At 41.3% G+C, this 26,090-nt stretch overlaps 1 protein-coding gene across 16 annotated transcripts in view; it reads left to right on the top strand.

The window, feature by feature from the left end:
• Positions 1-26,090, top strand: part of SGMS1 (sphingomyelin synthase 1) — a 194,008-nt gene that overhangs the window by 6,546 nt on the left and 161,372 nt on the right. For 3 of the 16 annotated variants that reach the window (XM_005292485.5, XM_065552043.1, XM_065552034.1), the window contains exon 2: positions 3,227-3,330. The exons of the other annotated variants lie outside the window; for them this stretch is intronic. The gene's annotated coding sequence lies outside the window, so the exon portion shown is untranslated. The remainder of the gene's footprint in view (positions 1-3,226; positions 3,331-26,090) is intronic. 16 annotated transcript variants of the gene reach the window in all.

Here is a 26,090-nt window from a genome sequence, read left to right as displayed (position 1 = left end):
AGGATTGAGGTCTGTTATTTCTCACCTCTATATATTATTTATTTAAAATATTTTTGCTGTTAACAAGAATGTTATCTCTGGAGACAAATCCACAGTTTGAGAACTGTAAAACTAAGCATCTCTGATGGTATCTTCTAGACTGAGCACTGAGTCCCACTGGGTAGATAGAAAGATTAACCTAAATAATCTATACAGAAGTCCCTGGAACCCCATAAGATTGGGTCCCCAATCCATGAACTATTGGAACTCGTTTACAAAATTGTTCTTAAACATTACATGACTATATTGTTTTATACCATAGAGTTAGAATTTATAATCCCTATTCCATGATGAGATATCTTTGAGCTATAATGTATCTTAATTAAAACTATAGATAGGTGTTTTCCTCAAAAAGCATTTTATCAAAAACATCCAATTTAAATAAAAAAAAATCTTTTTTTAAATCATTGATTTTTATCCACCCTGGTTGAAAGTTTGCAGCTCTGATAGATCTTGAGTTTGGTTTTGGTGTTGTATTTTGATGATTTCCAGATTGTATGTAAGCTCCTGAAGGTGTTCCTGGCTTTGATTTTTGTTGCGGATGTCCTGGCTCGTTTCGATGTCATGGCTGATGGTGCTGCCCAAGTATGTGAATGTTTCTACATTGGTGAGAATATATTCCTCTATCCATGATGGTGAGGCAATATTAAAGGTCATGATATCTGTCTTATTGCGGTTGATTTTCAGTCCAATTTGCTGGCTGAATGTAGGTGTTGTAATAGTCCTTGCCTCAAGGAGTTTACAATCTAAATGAACAAGACAAGTAAAGAATGGGAGAAAAGAGGTGGTACTGTCACTGTTTTGTTTGATGGAGAACTGCCATGCTGATGAGTTGCATAGGAATTGTCACTTGCACGGAATCACTTGCCAGATCTGGAAATTTGACCTACATATTCTGAGTCCCAGTGCACTGCCTTAACCTCAAGACCATCCTTTCTCTCAGATTGAGAGATCAATATATCAGCCTGCATCAACAGAGTTCATAGAGATTGCATCAAATCTGTTGAGGCTTTTGAATCCTGAGTAGGTGAAAATGATGATTGTTAGTTTTCTTTTTAATAATTTGAAAATTACAAAAAAAGGAACTGATCTTTCACAATTCAAGTCAGTGAGAATTTTACCATTGATCTCCGTAGAGTTGGATCCTGTGTTTAGGATTGCCAACTTTCCAGTTTCTCAAAACTGGACCCTACAAAACTGACCCTGCCCCAATCAAAGGCTCACCTCACTATAAAGAGAAGAGGGAGTTTGAAGGGGACTGTGTCTCTCCTGCTCCGTCCATCAACGGCTCTAAGGCAAAGAGTTTGAAGGGAGTGATGGGGGCAGGAAGCGGGGGTAGGGAGAGGAGCTTCCTGCAGCCGGAGAGGTTCCCAGAGTGGGTCTGAACTGTCCCTGAGAGCAGCCCGTGCAGGGGAAGAGGAGGTGTCCCTCCCCAGGCCAGCCGGGACTAGGACACGGGGCGCCTCCAGCTCTGCCCCTCCCCAGCTCTGGGCCCAGTACTCTTGGGTTAAAGGGGCCTTGGGCTGAGGCAACAACGGAATGGTGATAACTGGACTTTTGGTGTCCAGTCAATACTTCTGCCCGGAGACTGTGTAGGCCCCCTTAAAACTGGACACCTGGCAGCCCTATCTGTGTTAGATTGACCTTGATTTTTGTCTTCTGGATTGAAATTATGTATGCTTTTCATGAATATTATACCTCTATGGATTTAGTAATTGGAAATTGGAGAGAACATACAAAAATCTTATTTGGTTGAAAGTGGAAGATAAAGACTTAATCTTTGTATTCAAAGGACTAAATCTAAAATGACTCCATTGAGGTCTGAGGGGTTACTGCAGGTTTGTGTGTATAACAGAATGAAACTTGGCCCAGAACTTTTTCAAACTGGATTTATAATGTATATAACAAATTATGGTTCCAAACTGCTTGTATCGTGTGCTTTGTTGTTTTTCCCCTTAGTGCCCGAGAAGCAGTGTTTTCATTAGTTTTTATTTTTAATCCATACCTATTGCATATAAGGAAATGGTATATATAAATTAAATTAAAAAAATTATTATAGACGTTAAATATTTAATTTAGAAGTTTAACTGTAAATTAAAAATGTAGCATGACTGAGATTAACACTTTATTTTCAAACTTTATAATTACCCTCTTCATTATTTGCACATACACAGACACACATGTACACTGAGATTTTCTTTGTGAATATGTTGAAAACAAACATGCAACTGTTAGTGATCAGCCTGCACTTAACAATTATTACCGGTATGAAGTATGACAATTATTTTGCATTCTAAATATGACTTAATTGGGACTTCTGACCAACATGTGTTGGGCTAACATATATATCACATTATCAATATGTGGTATCTTTACTATAAATACTAATATGCATTGAGTAAAACAGTATTAATGTAATATTAGGAGTTACATAGCCTAAATTGGCCTACGACTTTTTCTAAACTTGTTCACTTCTGCTAAGTATGCCATAACACATTGCCTTAGCTGAAGTAAGTTTTGGCTTAGGTAGATAGGAAAACTGTTAGGATCACAACGTGTAAGTGTTTACTATAGCAACTGGTAGGGAGTTAAATGCTCACAAGCTACTACACCTCTACCCCGATATAACGCGACCCGATATAACACGAATTCGGATATAACGCGGTAAAGCAGTGCTCCGGGGGGAGCGGGGCTGCGCACCCCCTGCGGATCAAAGCAATTTCGATATAACGCAGTTTCACCTATAACGTGGTAAGATTTTTTGGCTCCCGAGGACAGTGTTATATTGGGGTAGAGGTGTACTGGTATGTCCCAAAGGACAAGATATGACTGTTCTATGCTGGTACAAACCAAAAAGGTGCCTTTATTTTTCCTGGTACCTGGAGTGTATGTGTGTTCAGAACAAAGAGATTAAGGGTGCACCATGGTACCAAAATAACAAGTTAGAAAGTTGATTGGTTAAATGTAGCTTCAGATGTTGTACACAGTTCCCCTTTGCTTGTAGACAGGTAGGATATAAAAAGATGGCTTTAGCAGTGTAACTTTGGGAGCACACCTTTCCTGTAAGGTGAAGGTGAAAATGCTGCACAAGGTACTATATTGAACCTTTTCCCTGTGCTATATTATGATTGATTTTAGCAATAAGCCTCACTGATATTGGTTATTTGGTCTCTTAAATGTATTTCAGAATGAACCAATGTGTGGTCAAGCAACTGGCCGTATGATTTAACAGGGACTGCCTATGGAGTCTGGCCCTGAGGAATCTTGGAGACATCTGTGTGGTAGCAGTTGGTGAATAAAGACTTTTTTTTATGGGAATCACTGTATATCTTGTAAAATACCTATTAAAACAATCCAGGGGACTTTTCCCTTCCGATTATACTTATTAGGGTAAATCAGTCTGGGTTGTAAAATCTTTTTAAACGGGCTTATCAAATGCTAGATTATTTGCTTGTTATGGTGACTATTGATTCTCTTCTAATAACTCTTAGCATGATACTTGTTTGGTTGAAAAGGATTGTTTGGCTCCATACGAGCCATATTATGTAGTCATGTTTTTGAGCCTCACAATGGAGTTGGCCTAAACTTTGTGGCTATCACAACTAATGCTCATCTGAATACAAAACATTAGCATACACAAGCATTATCCTTTGTCAGAGAACTCTTTGCGCAAAGACCAGTACACATTAAGATGAGACTATCCATTTTGGTTAAATCTGTTTATTTCTTCCTGTCCTCTGCCTGTTTCTTTTCATTTGTCTCCTGAAACACCAAGAGCTATTGCTAGAGGGATTTTAGACTACTTAAAGAAAGAGGTAATGACTGCAGTGATTCCATTTCTGGTGAGATCAGACCAAGAGCTGGAAATCCTGGCAAGACCTTGTTCTTGTTGCAGTCATCAACCTCTTTGGGCCTTTATTACTACTAAAGAGGCATAAGATTTATACGATCTGAAGAGAAACCAAAGTAAGGTGGGAATCATAAATGTTTCATCCCTAGCTTACCTGAGTTGGAAGTAGGTGAGGGAGAATTACCTGAAGCATTGGCAGCTAGAAAAGCTGGTGTATATCTGTACTTCTTTGGATGGAGCATTTCTAGAACTTTCTGTTCCTGAGGCTTCTTAGGGCTTTTCTTTTAGCTCAAGTTATAACTTGAGTTTTGCCCCTTCTCTGCACCCAGAAATCTCTAGCTTGAGTTGAGTAGTGCTTTGAATTGAGTGGCTAGCTAGCCAGTGGGGATGGGTTGGAGCTTGAGTGCTGCCGACCTGGAGCTAGTAATACAGTGAGGATGCAGCCACTCAATGTATAAGTCATAACTGCTAATCCTGTCACGCTGCTGCTAATCAAACCCATGTAGACGTTTCTCAGGAGGTGCCTTCTCAGCACTGTTAGTTATAACTCTGTCCATACACAAAAATCTCTAGCTCAAGTTAAGTGATGCTTTAAGCTTGAGCTAGTTGGCCCACTGGTAGGGCCTTACTAAATTTGCAGTCCATTTTGATCAATTTCACGGCTGGAAGGTTTTTAAATGGGTCAATTTCACGTTTTCAGATGTGTGTGTCTGAAATTTCGTAGTGTTGTAACCCCAGCGGCCGGGCAGGGAAAGAAATAGTCCTGTCCCTCTCCAGGTAGAGGTGCCCCAGCCCTGCCCCTTTCCCGCCCCTCCAATAGCTAGATTTCATGGGGGAGGTCTGATTTAACGGTCCGTGACGTGTTTTTCACAGCCTTGAATTTTGGTAAGACCCTACCCACTGTGGGTATAGTGGGTGGATTGAAGCTGAAGTAATGCAGTGGGGATGCAACAGTTTGATTTATAACAACTCATCACCTGTTAATCCAATCACTGTATTGCTAATCAAATCACTTTGTGTAACTCCAGTGTGATTGATCATTCTAACTCAAGCTAACTTGGAATGAAGACAAGCCCCGAATGAGTTTTTGCAGGATTGGGGCCTACACCCTGGCCTACACAACATATTGATCCAATTTAACTAAAAGTGTATTTAAAAAGAGTTAATCAAAGTGCTGCAAATTCCTATATAGACGCCTTTCTCCTTTCTGCAAAATTCTGTTTGTTTTCCTAATTTTCCCCCTTCTTTCCCTCACCTATTTGTTTTGACCATGTGTTGCATCCTGTCTGACGTCTAGACTGTAAGCTCTGTGGGCAGGGACTATCTTCTTTATTATCCATCTGTATAGTGGTAGCACAACAGGGCCCTGACTGGAATTTCTAGATGCTGCCATAATACTACCAAGACATTTCAAGCTCATTTTAAATAACTATATTAATAGATTCATAGATTCCAAGGCCAGAAGGGACCATTGTGATAATCTAATCTGACCTCTTTTGTGTAGCACAGGACACAAAACTTGCCCAAAATAATTCCTAGACAGATCTTTTAGAAAAACATCCAATCTTTTTTTAAAAATAGTCAGTGATGGAGAATCCACCATGACCCTTGGAAATTGTTTCACTGGTTAGTTATTCACATTGTTAAAAATGTATGCCTTTTAGTTTGAATTTGTTTAGCTTCAGGTTCTAGCCATTGGATATATCATTATCTGTTAGGCCTGGGTCTAGACTCCACAGTTAGGCAGCTTACATCGATCTAACTCTGTAAGTGTCTACACTAAACTGTAGCTCCCACCAGAGTAACTTGCCCACTACATCTATTTAATAACTCCACTTCTGCAAGAGACGTAGCGCTTAAGTCGATTTAGTTAGGTCGATGCAGTGTCAGTATAGACTCTGTGTTGCTTACATCAAATGTTGCTGCCTTTCAGCTCCCACAGTGCCTCACACTGTCGATTAAATCAGTGCAAGTGCTCTCGTTTGGATGCACGGCACCAACACAAGGAGCATAGTGTGGACATGTTAAACTGATTCAATTACTCCCTGGCCCCCATCCTCCTTTTCTTTCCTTCCACATTTGCCATACACTTGGCGCCAGGGGAGGGGATCAATATGGAGGACAGTATGAGGCACAGTTTCCCTACCCAGCTGCTCATAGGGTCTGATTGCATGGGCCACCCAGCTATGGAGTTGTCCAAACTATTTCTGAACTGCAGCACAGGGTACCATGGACGGGACATGGTACAGGTGCAGCCAGAGCCTGTACTCTTGTGGCTATTCATGATAGCGGCGGCTCAGACAGTTCCTTCTGCTAAGCTCTGTCCTCCTCCCTTAGCCTCCATTCCTGGTCCAGGAACTGCAAAGCAAATGCCTGCTCCCTCACAGCAGCCTTGTCCTCAAGCTGTGCAGCTAGCCTGAGCCTTGCCTCTTGCCATGCCTTTCCACTAACCTGAAGTCCCTCTGTCTTTGGCAGGGCCGGCTCCAGGCACCAGCCCAGCAAGCAGGTGCTCGGGCCAGCCAACGGAGAGGGGCGGCACATCTGGCTCTTCAGCGGGAATTTGGCAGCGGGTCCCTCACTCCCTCTTGGAGCGAAGGACCAGCTGCCAAATTGCCGCTGAAGACTGAAGCGGCGGCAGTAGAGCTGCTGCTGAAGTGCCGCAGATCACGATCGGGGTTTTTTTTTTTTTTTTCTTTTTGCTGCTTGGGGTAGCAAAAATCCTGGAGCCAGCCCTGGTCTTTGGTGCTGGACCTGCTTCTTGGCCCTGTCCAGAACTTTAGCCATCATTTCATCACACAAACGCTCTTTCTTGGAATGGTTTGTGAAGATCCATTGGCCCAGGCTTCTGCTGCAGTGTGGGTGAGTTGTAGAGGTACTGCAGTCTGTAGAGTTGAGGGGCCTGCAATAGGTCAAGATATAGCTCACATAGCTCAGAGCAGGAGCACAGAAAAAATCCGTGTGGAATTTGAAGGATATGAAATATTACTTTTCCAGACTGAACTTCGGTATTTCGTGAGAGGGACCCAGCCGGGTTAATTGCAGCAAAAGAAGTGCAGAGACCAGGGTAAATTTAAAAAAAAATCTTAGCTGCTTTTTTTGTTTTGTTTTTTTTTCCTAAAAATTTCAGAACAACTTGGGGGCAGTCGGTGGCTGTGCTACAGAAGTTGCTCCATCATTTCATATGAGGTTTCATTTCCACATTTTGGAGGACGTAACATTCTGCCTGACTGGCAAAGGGAGATGTTATTCCAAGCTGCCGCTGGGAAACCAGCAGTGTATGCAGCTGAAAGTAGTCAAACATGTAGTGACTGAACAGTACATTTACAAGTGGAGTGGGCGGGGCAGCTTCTGAGGTGAGCCTGGAAAATGCAGCCTTATCTGAAACATGACTATCTATCCGGAGTTCCTGCTAGACGAAAAGTTTGATAGTGGATATATGTTCCTATATTAATAAACATGAAAATGGAGCTAGAAACTTACCAGGCTCCGAGACAGCTTCTGTCCCTTCTGTTTCTATTTCTGGTTACGTGATGGGCTGTTCCTCAGAGGGGCATGGAAAAGCTCCTCTGAGTAAGGCCCTGGGTTATGCTTCAGCTGCTCCTGTGGCAAAGCCTGCTCTGGGACCAGTGTCAGCAGCAGAGTCCCTTCACTGACCTCATTAGGCGCTGGCTCCCATCTGTTCCCATGCTGGATTCTGGGGTCAGCAGGTCCTCATTCAGGCTGACCAAGACATCATGGACCACTATTGGCTCTGCGCTCAGCGCAGTACCCAGCACCTAGTCAAACTCCTTATAAAATGGGCATGATGTCGTTGAGTTGACCAAGGTGTGGTTGTGGTCCCTCGTTTTCCAGTACTTGGTCTTGAGCAGCTTAATTTGTTCCCTATAGTGGTCACTGGTCTGGTAAAAAGTTACCAGCTTCTTCATTCTTTGCTGGTATGCATGGTCATTCCTGGTACTCTTACTAAAATCCACTGTTGTACTGATCTCGCACCAGAGATTAATCAAAATCTGGGTGTGCTCCTGTGACCATGAAGCGGCATGCTTTGCAAAGGACTTCTTCTGCTTGGTTTCCGTTACAAATGCAGAAGATTCTCTGAAGGTGTGTTTGCAGCTCTGGGGTCAGAAAACAATGGAAAGGTTAACTCGGATTTAACGAGCTGCTGCATTTAGTGCAGCCTGCACTACAACAAGGACACCATACTGCTGGATGTTTTCAGATTAGGCAGTATTCAAAACCTAGGACCTGGTGATCAGTGGCCAGGTAACTGGGGTTTCTACCCTAATTTCTGCAAAAAGTCTAATTTGAGTAATTAAGTTTGCCTGCCTAAAGATTCTCCTCATAGCTTATTTGCTTTCTGTCCTAAATTGTTGTACAGCATGGTTGTGAACTGTAGTTCTGTTTTATAAAGTACTTCAGGAACATTCTGAATGAGAAGTACTATCCAGCTACATCATCCATATGGTTTGTTCTCCCCATCACAAAAGCGCACTAGTTTGTCATAGGGTTGCTTATATGTACTTGGACTTTCATGCCTTTTTAAGAAAATAAGAGTGTATTGAAAAAATAGCTGAAAGAATCAGTGTTGAAGGGGAAAAAAAAAGAATTACAGGGACTTTAAAAATAAGAAAAAACAAAAAACAAAAAACAACTTTTAACACACAAGTAGGCCGGGTGCTGGAACCATTTGTATAGTGGGGGTGCTGAGAGCCATTGAACCAAACTGTAAACCTCATATATAATGGGAACCACTTGAAGCCAGGGGGTGTGGCTGCACCCCTAGTTCCAGCAGCTATAGAAGTAGGTCATATTTTTGGATCTATCAGACATGATGGTATCACAAATTAAAAACACAATTTAGTTTATAATGTAATTCATATAAATTACAACTAGTACTTACGGGTGTTTTTACTAACATCATGATAAATTAATTCAATATCTTGGGTTTGCTGAGGGTATAGCATAAAAGGTAGCAGCTGAGTTTCAGTTTTCTACCTAAATAACCTAAAGCACAAATGAAATTATAGAAACTACCTCAGTCTGGTTCACTTCAAAATAGCGTACACTATGCTGAAATGAAGGCTTAGGTTTTTTTGGCATCTGCGTTCAACTGAAACCGTTTGGTGCATTTGTCATCCTATTATATGTAACACAGAGGGTCTTGCATTTTCCATCTGTACACACTTGAAAATGGTCCAACTGTCTTGAGTATAGTGACTTGTGTTTAATGGCATACGAAGCTTACAGGATTGTATAAAGAAAGTGCTTCAAAAACCAGATGGATTCAATTTTTTTAAATTAGATTTTATTATTTAATTTTTTTTAAAAAGCTGTTTAAAATGAAATCTGAATTTTATACAAAACATATTAATGTCTAAACTTATTGTAATCTCTTAAAATATTTAAATAAAAAAATACACTGAGTCCATGAGGATTTATCAAAGAAGTTGAGTGAAAGGCTGCTTTTCCATATACAGAAAGGACCAGGAAAGACATCTAACTTTTGAGGTCAAGCTTTGTAAATGTGGCACAATAGGTCAGCCTAAGTAATTTAGGAGACTGTCTCATTTTCAAGAGATTTAGGTCAGACTAGGAATTTAAACTCCAGTCACTTTAATTGAGGCATATTTGAAAATTTTCCCAAGCTGCCCTGAATAATTAGTTCAATTCACTGACTACAGTTAATTTCTGTGTTTAATAAATAATTTAGTTGTGAATGTGAAACATGTTTTGGATACATAAATGTTTTGATAAAAGAAGTTTAAGGTTGTTTTTCTTTAAAAAATAAACATTTTATATTGTTGATAAATTGTATAGTCAATTGCTTGACCACACTTTGGTTTGTTATGAAATATACTTAAAAGACCAAATAAATAACATCAGTCAGTTTTAGTAATATGGTACAGGAAAAAGTTCTATGATACCCCAGTTTCTGGAGATCAGTTCCATGCAGCAATATAACGTTCACCTTATACAGGTGTGTGCTTTCCATAATTACATCTTTTAAGCCATCTTTTTATATTCAACATGTTTACCAATAAAAGGTATTATATATGTCACCTAAAACTGGATTTAATTAATTTGCTTTTGACTTTGTTTCTGGTACCCTGGTGTGCCCCCCCCCCCTTTGTTTTTGTTTGTTTTGTTTTGAACCCATCCATTCTAGGTCATGAAGCACCCTTAACTTTGTTCTGAGCACATGCATTCCAGGTATTACGGGGCATGAAGACACCTTTTATGCATATGTCAGGATAAACTGATTTTTGAGGGTAACTCTGTTTCTGTTGCTTTGAGGAAACAGTTATATGCCTTGATATTAACAGTTTTCCTGTTTACTTAAATCAAAGCTTACTTCAGCTAATGCAAGGCATTATGGGATACTTACCATAAGTGAACAGGATTATAATAAAGGTACAAGGCAATTTGAGCTATATAAATGCCATATTAATACTTGATAATATGCATACTTAAAGGCTTGGAATATAAATTGTGAGTAGTATTCTCAGCATGATATATTTGTATGTTAGTTAACAGGTGCCCACTTGTCGCCTTGGTGATCATTCAAGGTGACACCTTTGCCAGATTGATATATGAAGCAGTGGTGAGGGCCTTTATATGTGATTTAAAGCATTTTAACAAACTGCATAAGCAACAAAGCATAATCAGTACAGGTAAAACTAATACCCCTTGTAACACAAGCAACACTTTCAATGTCACCTCTATCCAGGTGTGGGAAATCAGTATTTCAAGATCCCCTCATGAATAAGGTTATTCCAGACTTGTTCTGCTTTGTGCATGTTATTGCTAATTTGACCCATGTGTGTCTTTTTTCTGTTTAGTAGTGTTTTTAAATTTAAAGTAAGTGGGTTAATATGTACATTAAAAACTTGGAGATAAGTTTCAATTTCATTCTGGTATTGGAGCTCTGTGGGTAATAGAGTCGGTTTGAAAAACTGGGGTAGGCATTATTATAGTGTGTCCCACAGTGCTACATAAATGGGGAGTAAAACAGAAATTTGGAGTAATGGCATTACAAGTGAGGCTTCCATATAATGTTTCTACACAATACAGCCTAATCTTGTTATAAGTTACTTTGCTGCTGATTGTTGCCCTTTGGTAAGCTTTACAGGCAGGAGGGGCTAGCTCAGGGGTCTGCAACCTTTCAGAAGTGGTGTGCCGAGTTTTCATTTATTCACTCTAATTTAAGGTTTCGCGTGCCAGTAATACATTTTAACGTTTTTAGAAGGTCTCTTTCTATAAGTCTATAATATATAACTAAACTATTGTTGTATGTAAAGTAAATAAGGTTTTTAGAATGTTTGAGAAGCTTCATGTAAAATTAAATTAAAATGCAGAGCCCCCCGGACCGGTGGCCAGGACCCGGGCAGTGTGAGTGCCACTGAAAATCAGCTCGCGTGCCGCAGGTTGCCTACCCCGGGCTAGCTTCTGTGCTTCATTGTATTGGGCTGAACCATTGTGACCACACGCTGGAGTTGTGGTGTCAAAACCAACTCTGGCTTAACAAGCTGTGTGCAGTGCCCTTGAGGTTTGCATTGCTGTGTGGTACACCACTAGTTTACATAGATGTAGTTATTCGTTATAGATGTCTTCCAGATAACCTACTGAATGGTTGGTAACCAATTTATCAGATATTGCTGTTAGGATCCAATCTTGGTATTAAGTTACCATCTTAATGCAGCTTGTCATAAATAAGCAACATATCATTCACCATTTTCTAACATACTAAAACGTACAATTAATAAGAATCTGAAAATATTAAGCTGTATAATTGCTTAAATAAATGTAAATAGTTACAATGTACCCTTCTAGGTAGCAAAAAGCTATAGCAAATCTAGTGTCATGGCTTTATTTAGTTGTATTTCAACATGTTTTAATGGTTATATCAACTAGAGAGGCTGCACCTTTGTTTAGAAAATAACTGAAGTACAAATGGAAAACTTCGTTTAAATTGAGGCTTTCCACTTGGTGGTTTAAATCATGATTTAAAGTGGTGATTTAAACTGCCTTGATATAAATCAATATACCCTGTTCAGACCCAAATTAGTGCAACTGACCTGTTCTGGACATCAGAAAATTATAACCTCTCCCGTCTCCTTGTCTTAGATACAATATACAGTCATGGGCATACAAATCAGCCCTACAAACCTTTACACTCATGTTTAATTTCAAGAATCTGAGTAGTCCCTTGAATTTAAGCACATGCATAAGTGTGTGTAGGACTGGGGCCTTAGTATGCTAATAAAGTGTTCCATGCTGTCAAGGCTTCTTCCCCACTCTGAACTTTAGGGTACAGATGTGGGGGCCTGCATGAAAACTTCTAAGCTTAACTACCAGCTTAGATCTGGTCCGCTGCCACCACTCCCAATGTGCTAATTCCCTTCCCTGGGTAGCCTTGAGAGACTCTTCACCAATTCCCTGGTGAATACAGATCCAAACCCCTTGGATCTTAAAACAAGGAGAAATTAACCATCCCCCCTCCTCTCTCCCACCAACTCCTGGTGGATCAAGATCCAACCCCCTTGGATCTAAAAACAAGGAAAAATCAATCAGGTTCTTAAAAAGAAGGCTTTTAATTAAAGAAAAAGGTAAAAATCATCTCTGTAAAATCAGGATGGAAAATAACTTTACAGGGTAAACAAACTTAAAGAGCCCAGAGGACCCCCCCCCTCTAGCTTTAGGTTCAAAGTTACAGCAAACAGAGGTAAACACCCTAGCAAAAGGTACATTTACAAGTTGAGAAAACAAAGATAAAACTAACATGCCTTGCCTGGCTGTACTTAAGTTTGAAATATGAGAGACTTGTTCAGAAAGATTTGGAGAGCCTGGATTGATGTCTGGTCCCTCTTAGTCCCAGGAGCGAACTCCCACCAAAACAAAGAGCACAAACAAAAGCCTTCCCCCCGCCAAGATTTGAAAGTATCTTGTCTCCTTATTGGTCCTTTGGGTCAGGGGTCAGCCAGGTTACCTGAGCTTCTTAACCCTTTACAGGTAGAAGGATTTTGGAGTCTCTGGCCAGGAGGGATTTTATAGTATTGTACACAGGAGGGCTGTTGCCCTTCCCTTTATAGTTATGACACATGCAGTAGCATCACGATAGTTAAATTTGCTCCCAGATTTTTATTTTAAATTTTTATAAAACCTGGTTTGACTCAGAGAATTAATTCCAAAAGCTTCTCGTAATTTAGGAACTGCTCAGATTTTCTAGGACATTTGACGGGAAAAAACACCAATTGAGGTTGGTTCTAGCTATGTTTTGTATGTATTAGGTTTGTGTTTTGAATGTTGACATAGTGATGTAGACACAATGGTAGAGGGTTCTGGATCACACAGTGTACCAGAAGTAGTGCTTACTTCAACACTCTAGGACTTCAGAAGATGCAGTTGAAACCCACCATACCAGCTTGGCTCTTAATTCCCTTCTAGGGGCTAGGTCAGAAGAGCTATTGGATGTGGTCCTTCAGTTTTAGCACTAAGTCCATGCTTTTGTATCCGGAGATTGCAGGTTCAATCTTTATAGATGTATATGGGGTTATGAATGATAGTCAACCTCTGGTTCTTTGGGGGTAAACTTCCCTGGTGGGCATTTTGTAACTTATACTAGCATAATGTGTCTGTCTGCCCCCATACTCCAGTGTGACACACATACCATGTGAGACAATATCTGTAGCTGGGTCATTTGAGGGGGAATAATCCCTAGGCTTCTGGGTTTAACAACATGTGTTTCCACTGCATGAGTTGAAGGACTAGGGGTAGGCAACCTATGGCAGGTGAGCTGATTTTCAGTGGCACTCACACTGCCTGGGTCCTGGCCACTGGTCCAGGGGTCTCTGCATTTTAATTTAATTTTAAATGAAGCTTCTTAAACATTTTAAAAACCTTATTTACTTTACATACAACAATAGTTCAGTTATATATTATAGACTTATGGAAAGAGACCTCCTAAAATTTTAAAATGTAGTACTGGCACGTGAAACCTTAAATTAGAGTGAATAAATGAAGACTCGGCACACTACTTCTGAAAGGTTGCTAACCCCTGGACTAGGGCCTCAATATGTAGGGTTGCTAGGCTTTCACTTCCATTGCTGACGCTTTCCAAAAAGCAGTAAATTCCCTGAGTTTATCCAACTCATTGTGACATAAAACCTTAACGGTGATCTCAACAGTATTAAATTAGAATAGCTTTGCAGCTGAATGGACTGTGACAATCAGAATATGAGGTCACTATTGAGGTTTTACATAAGAGAGTGAGTAGGATTAAGATGGATTATGGATTGCTTTCTGTATCTGTTGGAAATGGAAGTGAATACTTTCTGCAGCATCCAGTGTTAGCAGCAGCATTGTAGGCAATGTGAAAGTGGCAAGGAGTGCTGCACGTTTGTCCCTTAATTTGTTTGCATGCTTTGAAGGAGTTGAATAGAAGGGGTTGGGTCCTGATGCAGCCTCAACTGTCACTAAACATAATTTTTGTTTGTTTATATGATGGATCACATTCTGCTCCCATTTACATTAGTGTGAGTCTAGAACAACTCCATTGTCTTCCATAGAATTGTTCCAGAATTTATGGACTTAACTGGGGGCAGGATTTTATATGCATGGCTTGTGTCAGTTTGTCATAGCCCTCTTTTATTATTTATTACCAGTTTCAATACAGGTTGCCTCCGGTAACAATAACTGCCTAAGAAAAGGTAGGGGAAAGCCAATGAGTGCCATAAGTGAAAACATGGATTTTTTATAAACATATATTAGTTTAGTTTATCCTTCTAAAAAGGGATTGAGGTTTTCAAGTAAGGCCAGGGCTAGTGTTTTTAGAATGGTCTACCTGTGATGAATATTTATTCTCAGTTGTTTATTTTTTGAGGGACATGAAATAATAATTGCTGCTCTTGAAGGCTTTTTTGTAAACTTTCTGAAGATTTTGCTTTATTTATTAAAACTTTTAATTAAAGCACAGAACTTCTAAATGACTGTTCACATTTAAATTTGAGTACACAGAGAGACCTGGGTAAAATGTTTAAAATGTCTCTAAGCTTTATTTTTACTGTTAAATACAAATCTTAAAAATACATATACTGACAAGAATGAACTAGTGCCCCAGTATTTTCACCTTAGGGACCTGATACTACAGTCACTGATTGAGTGGGCAGGGTAGAGCCTTGCAAGCCAACCCAAATCTGTCAGGAGCCAACTACAAGTGTCAGGTTCAAGGTCAGGTCTGAAACTGACTTGGTAATCTTGGTTAGGATCAGCTGTGCTCAGGTCAGGTTGGGTCTGGGTTGGGTTTAAAATTAGGCTCAAGCAGACCTCTAGGTCATGTTCCTGTTGACTCTGTTGGGACTCTGTGTGGGTATAAGAGTCAGTACAGTTCTAGTTGCAGGATCTGAACCTGGGAATGCAATTACTGGATTTGTGAATGCAAATGTAGGGTTTGGTGGGTGTATGTGCATTTTTATTGGTAGACACATAACCACCAATAAAATGTTGATTCTTGCTTTACCACAGCAATCTTACTGGCTTCAGTTTGTATGGATTCTCCATGTAGTTTTTATTAACCCCTCCAAACTCCCCCCCCTCCAAATTATTAGAGTTATTCTTATGATAAAATTGAATGGTACGATAAAAATGAGCCAGCATGACTTGGCATGACAGTTCCTGGCATGCCTTCTGGTGAAGTTTTAAGAAGGGGTATTTTGACATGTATTCTTGCTAGCTTTTTTCTCCTTTAGACAAGAAATCATCAGATGCCAAGTAAGGTTTTCACAAGGTGGATTATTTTATATACTGAACATTTTATTGCTAAAGCAGTATTGTTAAAACAGCTGTTCTGATTGCTATGATTTATGTTGGCAGGGTGAGGGCAGCACTGTTCCCCTTGGATGGCTGTCTGTTGAAGTAAGATCTCTTTGGACACCTCTCAGTGTTAATTTTTCAATAATGGAAAGGAGCAGAACTAGTCAAGAATCTGGGATAATTCTTGCCTTCTTTTTAAGCTTGAATGTGACTAATGATTATGTTGTGTATGCATTGCATATCAATGACCAGTTTTTAAATAGGGCAGTAAATATAAATACTTTCATAATGTGGTGTTGCAAATGTCCCCATGTTATATATAGGGGTCAGATTCTGCTCTAATTAAAGTCAGTGAAGATTTGACATTGAATTCATTGTGAGTGTGTTGGGTCCAGTACACTGAAGGCTTCATACTATGCAAAGAATCACAAAATTCATAAATAAGCCTATGATCTTAGTTACCTTCTCAGGCAAGATGCTGCAAATGTTAAGTTTGAGTTGTGCTAAGTGTTACAACTATCTTTCAAAGCAATATTCTGATTAGTTTCTGGGCTTAAAGTGCTCTTTTGGGTTGTTTAGGAACAGATTGTAATTCTTGATGGGGCTCACACAAAGGGAGAACTCTTTGTGGAATTAATAAGAAGGTAGAAAGGGAATTTATGAATATGTTTAAGTACTGGAAAAAAAGGTATGTAATCTTGAAAACACAGTTATTTTTGTAAAAAGAACAGGAGTACTTGTGGCACCTTAGAGACTAACAAATTTATTAGAGCATAAGCTTTCTGGACTACAGCCCACTTCTTCGGATGCATATAGAATGGAACATATATTGAGGAGATATATATATACACACATACAGAGAGCATGAACAGGTGGGAGTTGTCTTACCAACTCTGAGAGGCCAATTAAGTAAGAGAAAAAAAAACTTTTGAAGTGATAATCAAGCTAGCCCAGTACAGACAGGTTGATAAGAAGTGTGAGAATACTTACAAGGGGAGATAGATTCAATGTTTGTCATGGCTGCCATGACAAACATTGAATCTATCTCCCCTTGTAAGTATTCTCACACTTCTTATCAACCTGTCTGTACTGGGCTAGCTTGATTATCACTTCAAAAGTTTTTTTTTTTTTTCTCTTACTTAATTGGCCTCTCAGAGTTGGTAAGACAACTCCCACCTGTTCATGCTCTCTGTATGTGTGTATATATATATCTCCTCAATATATGTTCCATTCTATATGCATCCGAAGAAGTGGGCTGTAGTCCACGAAAGCTTATGCTCTAATAAATTTGTTAGTCTCTAAGGTGCCACAAGTACTCCTGTTCTTTTTGCGGATACAGACTAACACGGCTGCTACTCTGAAACCAGTTATTTTTGTGTACAGATAAGAAATGGCTGTAGTTCCATCTAGAAGTACTTTAATGGGATGTCTCAAGTTCTGGTTTGGGGCAGATTGTTCTTTCTTACTGATATATGAACATTATCTTTTAGGGATAAGGGTTGCCTTAAATGTTGTCCTTATTGCTGGTGGGATGTTTCATACTTTTATTATTGTTGTTATAAAACAAACTTTATTGCACAGTGACTTTAGTGAAGTCATTTCTTTTGCAATTAAGTTACAAATCATCTGGAGTCTCCATTCTTACACGCTTATGGGCAAATTCATAAAGGCCACTGTCAAAAGACAGTTACCAGCTAATGGCGAAGTAAATGAAGATAGTTGATACTTAGGCCTGGTCCCCACTTAGTCCGGACTTCGGACTAAGGTACGCAAATTCAGCTACGTTAATAACGTAGCTGAATTCGAAGTACCTTAGTCCGAACTTACCGCGGTCCAGACGCGGCCGGAAGTCTCCCCCCGTCGACGCCGCGTACTCCTCTCGGCGAGCTGGAGTACCGGCGCCGACTGTGAGCACTTCCGGGATCGATTTATCGCGTCTTAACCAGACGCGATAAATCGATCCCAAAACATCGATGGCGTGCCGCCGGACCAGCCGGTAAGTGAAGACTAGGCCTCAGTCTCTTTTAAAAATATGTATGTTTCTCTTTTCTTCATGCTTTTGCATGCTGCTTGACATCTTAAATTGTGCTTTAAGCACATACACCGCTACCTCGATATAACGCCACCCGATGTAACATGATTTCGGATAGAACGCGATAAAGCAGTGCTCCGGGGGGGCGGGGCTGTGCACTCCGGTGGATCAAAGCAAGTTCAATATAACGCGGTTTCAACTATAACACGGTAAGAATTTTGGCTCCCGAGGACAGCGTTATATCGAGGTAGAGGTGTACTTACCTTCTTTGCTGAATGGCATGCCAAGTGCTGTGGGTATAGAAGACTTCTACTTGGTGAAAACATATTTGTGCCATTTGCAAGGTTGCTTTGTTCATCTCTTTTTAAAAAAGTGTGTGATCTATACTATCACAGTAACACAGAGATGGTTGTAAATAATATTTGTATTTTTATAAAAAAGCATCAGTCACAAAATTACATTTCAGCAGTTTAGTTTAGTTTACTCGGATGGAAAAGGATAAAAATAAGCACATGCAGTAATAAATGTATACAGCTATTTTTGTATATGTTTAAATATATTTGTATCATATGTTCTTTGATATACTGTGAACATTGTCATTTAATTTGATTTCTGAAGTTAACTTTTTGTGGTCTGTTTTCTGCTGCAAAGATTCTCCAAATGAAAAGGCAGTCAATCAGCTTCTCTGTATTAAAGTTTCAGTGTAGGTTACTACAGAGGAGGAAACAGCTTTGTCTTAGTCATCAGTATGCAAACTATTTGTGCAATTCTGCATTTCTTACACTGAGACTATTTTGGTAAATTAGTCAACTTGAACAGGGATTGCAGAATCAGGCTCTCTATTAACATTTTTGCTAGTCTCACTATCCACTTCTATAGACATTAAATCACTTTCAATTGAAATGTAATAGCCGGTTAAAGTTGCAGTAGAACTTTGAAGAAATGGTGTAGTCTGATGATGGAAAAATCAAAATCAGTATCTTCACAATTTCTGAGAGGTATGATGATCTGTAAACTAAATACAACTGATCAATGCTTACTTACCGAATGTTTTTATTTGTGCTTACAATCTGTAGTTAGGATTATCATATTGTTTGCAGTTATGGCACCAGTGTCTTCTGTACAACAGATTGCTGTTTCATGGGGTTTATAAAGTACCTGAACTATTAATAATTCTGTGCATATGGTCTGAAGACAGAAGTAAACATTTTCATGATATTAAAACAGCGTTATTAATATATACCGAAGTTATACAATTAAAAGTCCCCAAAAGGATAGGTTCATTTGTTTCAGATATTTGTATCAGTAAGTCAAAAGACTGTTCTATCTTGGAAAGATGTTTAAAATAGTAGGGACTAGTGCAATTGTGTACATAAGGGGATGGGAAAAATTACTAAGTTACCAAGTTACTTTGTTTAGAACCAGTTTTACTCTTTCCAGAGCCTTGCCTCATGGGGTTAATTGGTTACAGGTAGTTAGTTCATAAGGTGACTCATCTCCACATCAGTGTAGAATAGAATCTTCTCAGTGTAGGAGTTGAAATATTTCTCAGACAGCTACTGGCTTGAGAACTAACCCTACTAGTCTCAGTGAAAAATTCTTGCACAGCCACTCCCTCTTTCCTCCCCATATCACGTAATAGGGTCCTCTTCACTGCTACAAGTTGCAGTGTCTGCCTACTTTGTTTTCTTCCTTCCAGTAGGCCTTGCCAGGTGTCTCTTCCTGGCATAGGGTAGAAGAGGGTGCTGCCATCACTGTTCCTTGTCAGCTGTAAGGGGTCTCTGCTTCTTAGACCTGGTCTACACTACAAGTTTAGGTCAAATTTAGCAGAGTTAGATTGATTTAACCCTGTACCCGTCCACACGACGAAGCCATTTTTGTCGACTTAAAGGGCTCTTAAAATCAATTTCTGTACTCCTCCCCGACGAGGGGATTAGCACTGAAATCGACCCTGCTGGGTCGACTTTGGGGTAATGTGGATGCAATTCGACGGTATTGGCCTCTGGGAGCTATCCCAGAGTGCTCCATTGTGACCACTCTGGACAGCACTCTCAACTCAGATGCACTGGCCAGGTAGACAGCAAAAGCCCCGCGAACTTTTTAATTTCATTTCCTGTTTGGCCAGCGTAGTGAGCTGATCAGCACAGGTGACCATGCAGAGCTCATCAGCACTGGTGACCATGGAGTCCCAGAATCGCAAAAGAGCTCCAGCATGGACCAAATGGGAGGTACTGCATCTGATCGCTATATGGGGCGATAAATCCGTGCTATCCGAACTCCGTTCCAAAAGATGAAATGCCGGAATATTTGAAAAAATCTCCAAGGGCATGAAGGACAGAGGTTATAACAGGGACCCCCAGCAGTGCTGTGTGAAGCCTACCAAAGAGGCAAATGGCTGCTCCGGGTCAGAGCCCCAAACATGGCGCTTCTTTGATGCCATTCTAGGGGTGCCCCTACAACTACCCCACCCCTGTGCTTCCCTCCTCCCCTACCCCTCCCAGGCTACCTTGGCAGTTATCCCCCCATTTGTGTGACGAATTAATAAAGAATGCATGAATGTGAAACAACAATGACTTTATTGCCTCTGCAAGCGGAGATCAAAGGGGGGAGGGGAGGGAGGTTGGCTTACAGGGAAGTAGAGTGAACCAAGGGGGCGGGTTTTCATCAAGGAGAAACAAACAGAACTTTCACACTGTAGCCTGGCCAGTCATGAAACTGGTTTTCAAAGCTTCTCTGATGCACAGCGTGCCCTGCTGTGCTCTTCTAACCGCCCTGGTGTCTGGCTGTGTGTAATCTGTGACCAGGTGATTTGCCTCAACCTCCCACCTTACGTCTCCCCCTTACACTCACAGATATTGTGGAGCACACAGCAAGCAGTAATAACGATGGGAATATTGGTTTCGCTGAGGTCTAACCGAGTCAGTAAACTGCACCAGTGAGCTTTTAAACATCCAAAGGCACATTCTACCACCATTCTGCAGTTGCTCAGCCTATAGTTGAACTGCTCCTTACTACTGTCCAGGCTTCACGAGCCATGGGAGCAAGGGGTAGGCTGGGGTAGGTGTGACCGCGAGTTGCTGCCGACTGGGAGAGCAGCCTGAGGCAGAAGCCTCCAGCTGGCATGATATTCCAGGCAGGACTGAATCTCCATTGGACGAAACTTAAAGAAGAGAATGACCTGGAGTCATTCCCATTTTTGTCCAGGTGCCCCCGACCGACCTCATCGAGGCCAGCCAGGAGCACCCACGGGCCGCCGCCGACGGCTAGCAGTCATATTGTACTGTCTGCTGTCTGCAAGGCAAGGCAAGGGGATGCTTCTGTCTAGCACTGCAGTACCGTGTCTGCCAGCAACACCCAGGAGACATACTGTGACAGTGAGCTGAGCGGGCTCCATGCTTGCCGTGGTATGTCGTCTGCACGGGTAACCCAGGAAAAAAGGCGATAAATGATTTTTTGCCGTAGCTTTAATGGAGGGAGGGAGGTGGGGCCTGACGGCATGTACCCAGAACCACCCGTGACAATGTTTTTGCCCCATCAGGCATTGGGAGCTCAATCCAGAATTCCAATGGGCGGCGGAGACTGCGGGAACTGTGGGATAGCTACCATAGTGCAACATTCCGAAAGTCGACCCTAGCCTCGGTACTGTGAACTCACACCGCTGACTTAATGTGCTTAGTGGGGAGACACACAATCGACTGTAAGAAATTGATTTCTAAAAAACCGACTTCTATTAAATCGACCTAATTTCGTAGTGTAGACATACCCTTAGTTCCACCCTTAGACACAGAGCTGGAGCATGATGGAGAGAAGTTGTGAGGCAGACACACCTCCTGTGCATCTTTTGGTGAGAGGAATCTAGCCTTGCGAACTGCTTCCTTCCTGCCTGTGTATAAAAGCAAACTATAAGGGGGAGTTAAGCTAACACATCAAAAACAGTTGAACTGTACAGATTGTCCAAGGGAATCTGGTTCAAAAAGATGGAGTAAAAATAAAAAACCAAATTCTGTCCCTAAGGTAATACATAACTATTAAACAGATTTCAATGGGGAATATATACACACATCTTCAAGCAGAATATTTGGTTCAAAAAGCTTAATTCTTTTTTTATCTTTCACCTTTTGAGTCTGACATTCAAGTTGTTTCTTTAGGCTTCCTGAAAGTTGTTTCATTCACAGTAAGATATTACTATTATTAAATCTTTAAAAGGATCACTTTCTTTTCCTGTTGGGTGATGTACTCCAGTGGTGGGCAATCTGCGGCCTATTTTGGTAATCTGCTGGTGAGTTGCCGGACAGTTTGTTTACATTTGCATGGCTGCCCGCAGCTCCCAGTGGCCGTGGTTCTGGCCAATGGGAGCTGTGGGAAGCGGCGCAGGGCTCTCAGTTACAAACCAAGGGCCTCAGACTTAGGATCATGTTGAATGATTTCATTGTCTTAGAGGGACAAGGTGGCTGAGGTAATATCTTTTATTGGACCCAACTTCTACTCCTGCAGGAATTCTGTGCTACTGCACCTGTGCAGAGTTCATGTCCCCCCCGCAGATTTCTTTGCTTCCCTGCAGGAAAAATGACTTCTGATAGGAAAGCAAAGGAAAGCCACAAGAAGGGGTCACACGCCCCTCCGCTGTAGCATGGGTGCGTCGTTTTGGGCACCCGGAGCAGCTGGTGGAGAGAGAAATCACCGTGGGGCAGGGGCGGGACTACGGACACCCCAGCTGCTGGCTCCTACCCTGTGCTGGGTTCATCTGCTAGTCCTGGCTGGGTTGGGGGGCTGGGGGGGGAGGACAGACTTCTTCCCCTGCAAGGAGCGGCCTGGGCCGGGTCAGACCCACCCCAAGAAATCGTCCCCGGTTGCAGGAAACTACAGCACCCCTTTTCCCCGCTTCTTGCCCTCATTGCTTCTCAGCCACAGGGGAGGGGTCACTGTATGGGGCGCTGATCCCCTGTCCACCCAACCCCCTTGCATCCAGACTCCCATATTCAACCCATCCCGCCCCCCCTCCCCCTGGCATCCGAACCCAAACCCCACCCCACCGAGCCTTACACCCTGTACCCATACCCCCCTGCTGAGCCCCTTCCTTTGCATCTGGACCCTCACCAAGCCTCTCCCACTGAGTCTCCTGCACTCAAACCCCCACCCCGATGAGCCCTAGCCCTTCTGCACCTGGACCACCCCAACAAGCCCTCTCCCCCTGCATCTGGACCCCCCCACCCGACTCAGCACTAACCAGCTGCACCTGGACCCCCACCCTACAAAGCCTCACTCCCCCAGCACCTGGACCACCCTGCTGAGCCCCCCACACCCAGACCCTCCCTGCTGAGCTCCAACCACCTTCACCTGGACCCCCCTACACTCGGAACCCCCAAATGAGCCCCCATGCATCCAGATTTGGCCCTTCACCCGGACACCCTACCGAGCTGCTCGCACCCAGATTGCCCCACACAGAACCCTCTCAACCCACACTTGGATCCCCCCACACTAAGTCCCTCCACACTTGGATCCTGCTGGACTGAGCCTGCCTGCCCATGCCTGGTGTTCCTGGCGTGGAGGGGCAGCACCCCAGCATGTTTCTGGGGGCAGGCCCAGCCCTTGACCTGTGTCAGAGTCGGGTGCAGTCTCACTGCCAAGTCCGTGTGCCAGAGGGGAGCTGCAGGGCAATCTTCCACCCCCATGAAGCCAGTGCCCTGTGCTCGTCATGCTGGAGTCTGCAGAATTTTAAAATATTGTGTTTAGAATTTTTATCTTATTGGCACAGAATTTTTAATTTTTTGGGCACAGAATTCTCCCAGGAGCAAACTTCTGTTGGTAAAAGAGAAAAGTTTTTGAACAGCACTGATGATGTTCTTTAGCTTTTCAAATGTTATCTTTTCTTCACTTAGTCGGTATAGATAGCTTGTGTATGTGTTCTGATATAGAAAGCAAGTTGTTTTGGTCTGTATTTTCCATGATTATGTAATTCAGCTCATTATAAAGACTAAACAATGTGCTTTACTAGCAGAAGGAAAGCAAGGTGATTGTGCTCTGTCTTTGTGAGTCTAAAGTTCAAAAGTGCAGGTGGACTGCTTAGTCTTAGTGACTGAACAGATAGCAGTGTGCCATTTGAGCAAGTGAGTGGTTCTGTTTTTCTCAATGCTGTATAAGCAATACATAAGATTCTCTCAAGATTATGCGTGTCCAGAGTCTGAAGTTTGGGTCAGCTGAGTATAATGAGATTTACTGTAAAAGACTCTGACTTTAAAAATGAAGTATGTTGTTCTAAAGGCATTTGTTTGTGGTTTTACTAAACTTTTTCCCTCCATTTCATAATTGTAGTGGGAGTTGAGAGGTAGGGGATTGAAAATTGGATTGTTTAATTTCTGAAAATAATTAGCAGTTGAGTGATAAAGAATAGTCACAGGTGAGATGAGGTGGCCATCAGCTGATTGGATTACATTTAGTCTAGGTTTGTGGCAGAGCAGGAGTGTGAGACCTGATGTAATTGAGAGCTCTGAAACTGATTTTTTTTTTTTTTTTTTTTTACCCAGAATAGTTGAGGATTGTTTTAATTGTTTTGGAACCTCTTCTACATAGTTTTTATGCACACTTTCTGTTTTTAAAAATAAAACAAAAATATGCTTTAATAGATCCCCTTTTCTCTAATAAAATAGGCACCTTTTTGTATATGTGTTACTCTAGATGTCATCTTTCCAGTTAAAGAAACAATCTAAAATTACTGTTAGGAAACCTACTGGCAGTCACCAATAACCATCTCCAACAGTACTTCTCTCCCCCTTTCAAGTCCTCCAACTCCAAATGCCTGAATAAATAGAAAAATCTTGCATCATGTCTTGAATGTTCAAATCTGGGTTACTTCAATGAGGAGTACATTCCAAATCTGAAGGCACCTAATGAAGAAAGCGGTACCAGCATCTCCCCTCTTATTTTTAAGTGAAGGGGCTCTTGCTCATTGCTTAAGCTGATCTTGGGTGTGCAGCTTTGCATGCGGAGAGGCAAAGTTTCTCAAGTTGGCTGGTGCTAAAAATGTTAGGGATTTATAGGTCAAAACAAACATCTTAAATTCTGCCTGGAAACCAATAGACAGTATTGATATTGTGAAAGCAGGATTCCTTTGTTAGTGACACTGGTTAGTTGAGTAGTTTCTTGCTGGATACTTTGGTGTGAAGTACATATGTGCTTGGGGAACATAAATAAAATCTCGTGCAAGTGAAAATCATTCAGAAAATTACTTACCCAATTGTATGTTATATAATTATTTAAGTCTGCTACAGTTCTTTGTTCTGTCACTTGTTACAGCGTACAGGAAGGTAGGCATCCTTAAATGTTAGTTCTTGTGTGTGTTTGGGCATCTATGTTTGTACAGCCAATTTTGGGCTTTCTATATTATCATATTAATAGTTACCTATTAACATGGAAGAAAATGTGCACTGTTCAGCTGATATCTCTCTAGAGGGTTGAGGTCCATGAAGTTAACAGATATGTAGAAGTATTACAGAGGTCAACCTTGCAAAAAGTGAAATAAGAGGAAAGCTGCAGCAACATATTATAAATGCTGTATTATGGGAATGATTATTAACCACCCCACACCGATCTGTCTATATGTTAGCTTTCAGACTACGATATGCTGGTATCCACAATAGAGCAAAGTAAGTAGGTATGCTGCAAGACATGGCTGACAAAAACAGGAATTAAGAATTTTTTTAAAATCGCTGTATTTTTTGCAAGGATATTGCTTGCCTTTCTAAAATTATATTCCTGTATTTAAGCACCATACCAAAGCGGATGACAAACTACTGGAGATACCAAACAAAACAGTTAAAATCTAATCTCTTTTGCCATGATAGAGTCCTCATTTTATTTGGACTGTATGAAAGAGCACATCTGTGCTTAGGGAAGTGGAACATTAAGCTTAAATCAACTTAATAGGTAAATAAGTATAGCAAAGTTCAAACACCCATATCTGCTGTACAGTGCAAACCTCATGTAATCATTAAAATAGAGAAAAGATGGGGGGAGAGGGAGAGAAATCCAACTGCCTTTCCCACCAAGGGGAAAGAAGGGTATCACACTTATTCATTAATTATTTAAAACATATTAAAAGTATTCCCTTAATAACAGACACAATTGAGGTTGTGAAACAAAAAATAGGGAAGTGGGGAATAACGAGAAAAAAAAAAAACCAAAAAAAAAAACCACCCCTTAATATTTAAGTCAGAAGAATGATTAGAGAAGTGGGGAGAGAGTTTCAATCTTTAGGGCTCATTGCAGGAAAGGCAAGTTAATTAGGGACGTGATGCTTAGATTCCTAAAACGCAGGGTGGTATCAGAGTGCAGATATGTGTCAACTAGCTAGTCTCTAATAAA

Source organism: Chrysemys picta, chromosome 7 (genome assembly GCF_011386835.1).
Source record: "Chrysemys picta bellii isolate R12L10 chromosome 7, ASM1138683v2, whole genome shotgun sequence".
Classification (NCBI taxonomy): Eukaryota; Metazoa; Chordata; order Testudines; family Emydidae; genus Chrysemys; species Chrysemys picta.
Note: the sequence above shows the minus strand (reverse complement) of the source record. Positions and strands in the feature narration are given on the sequence as shown.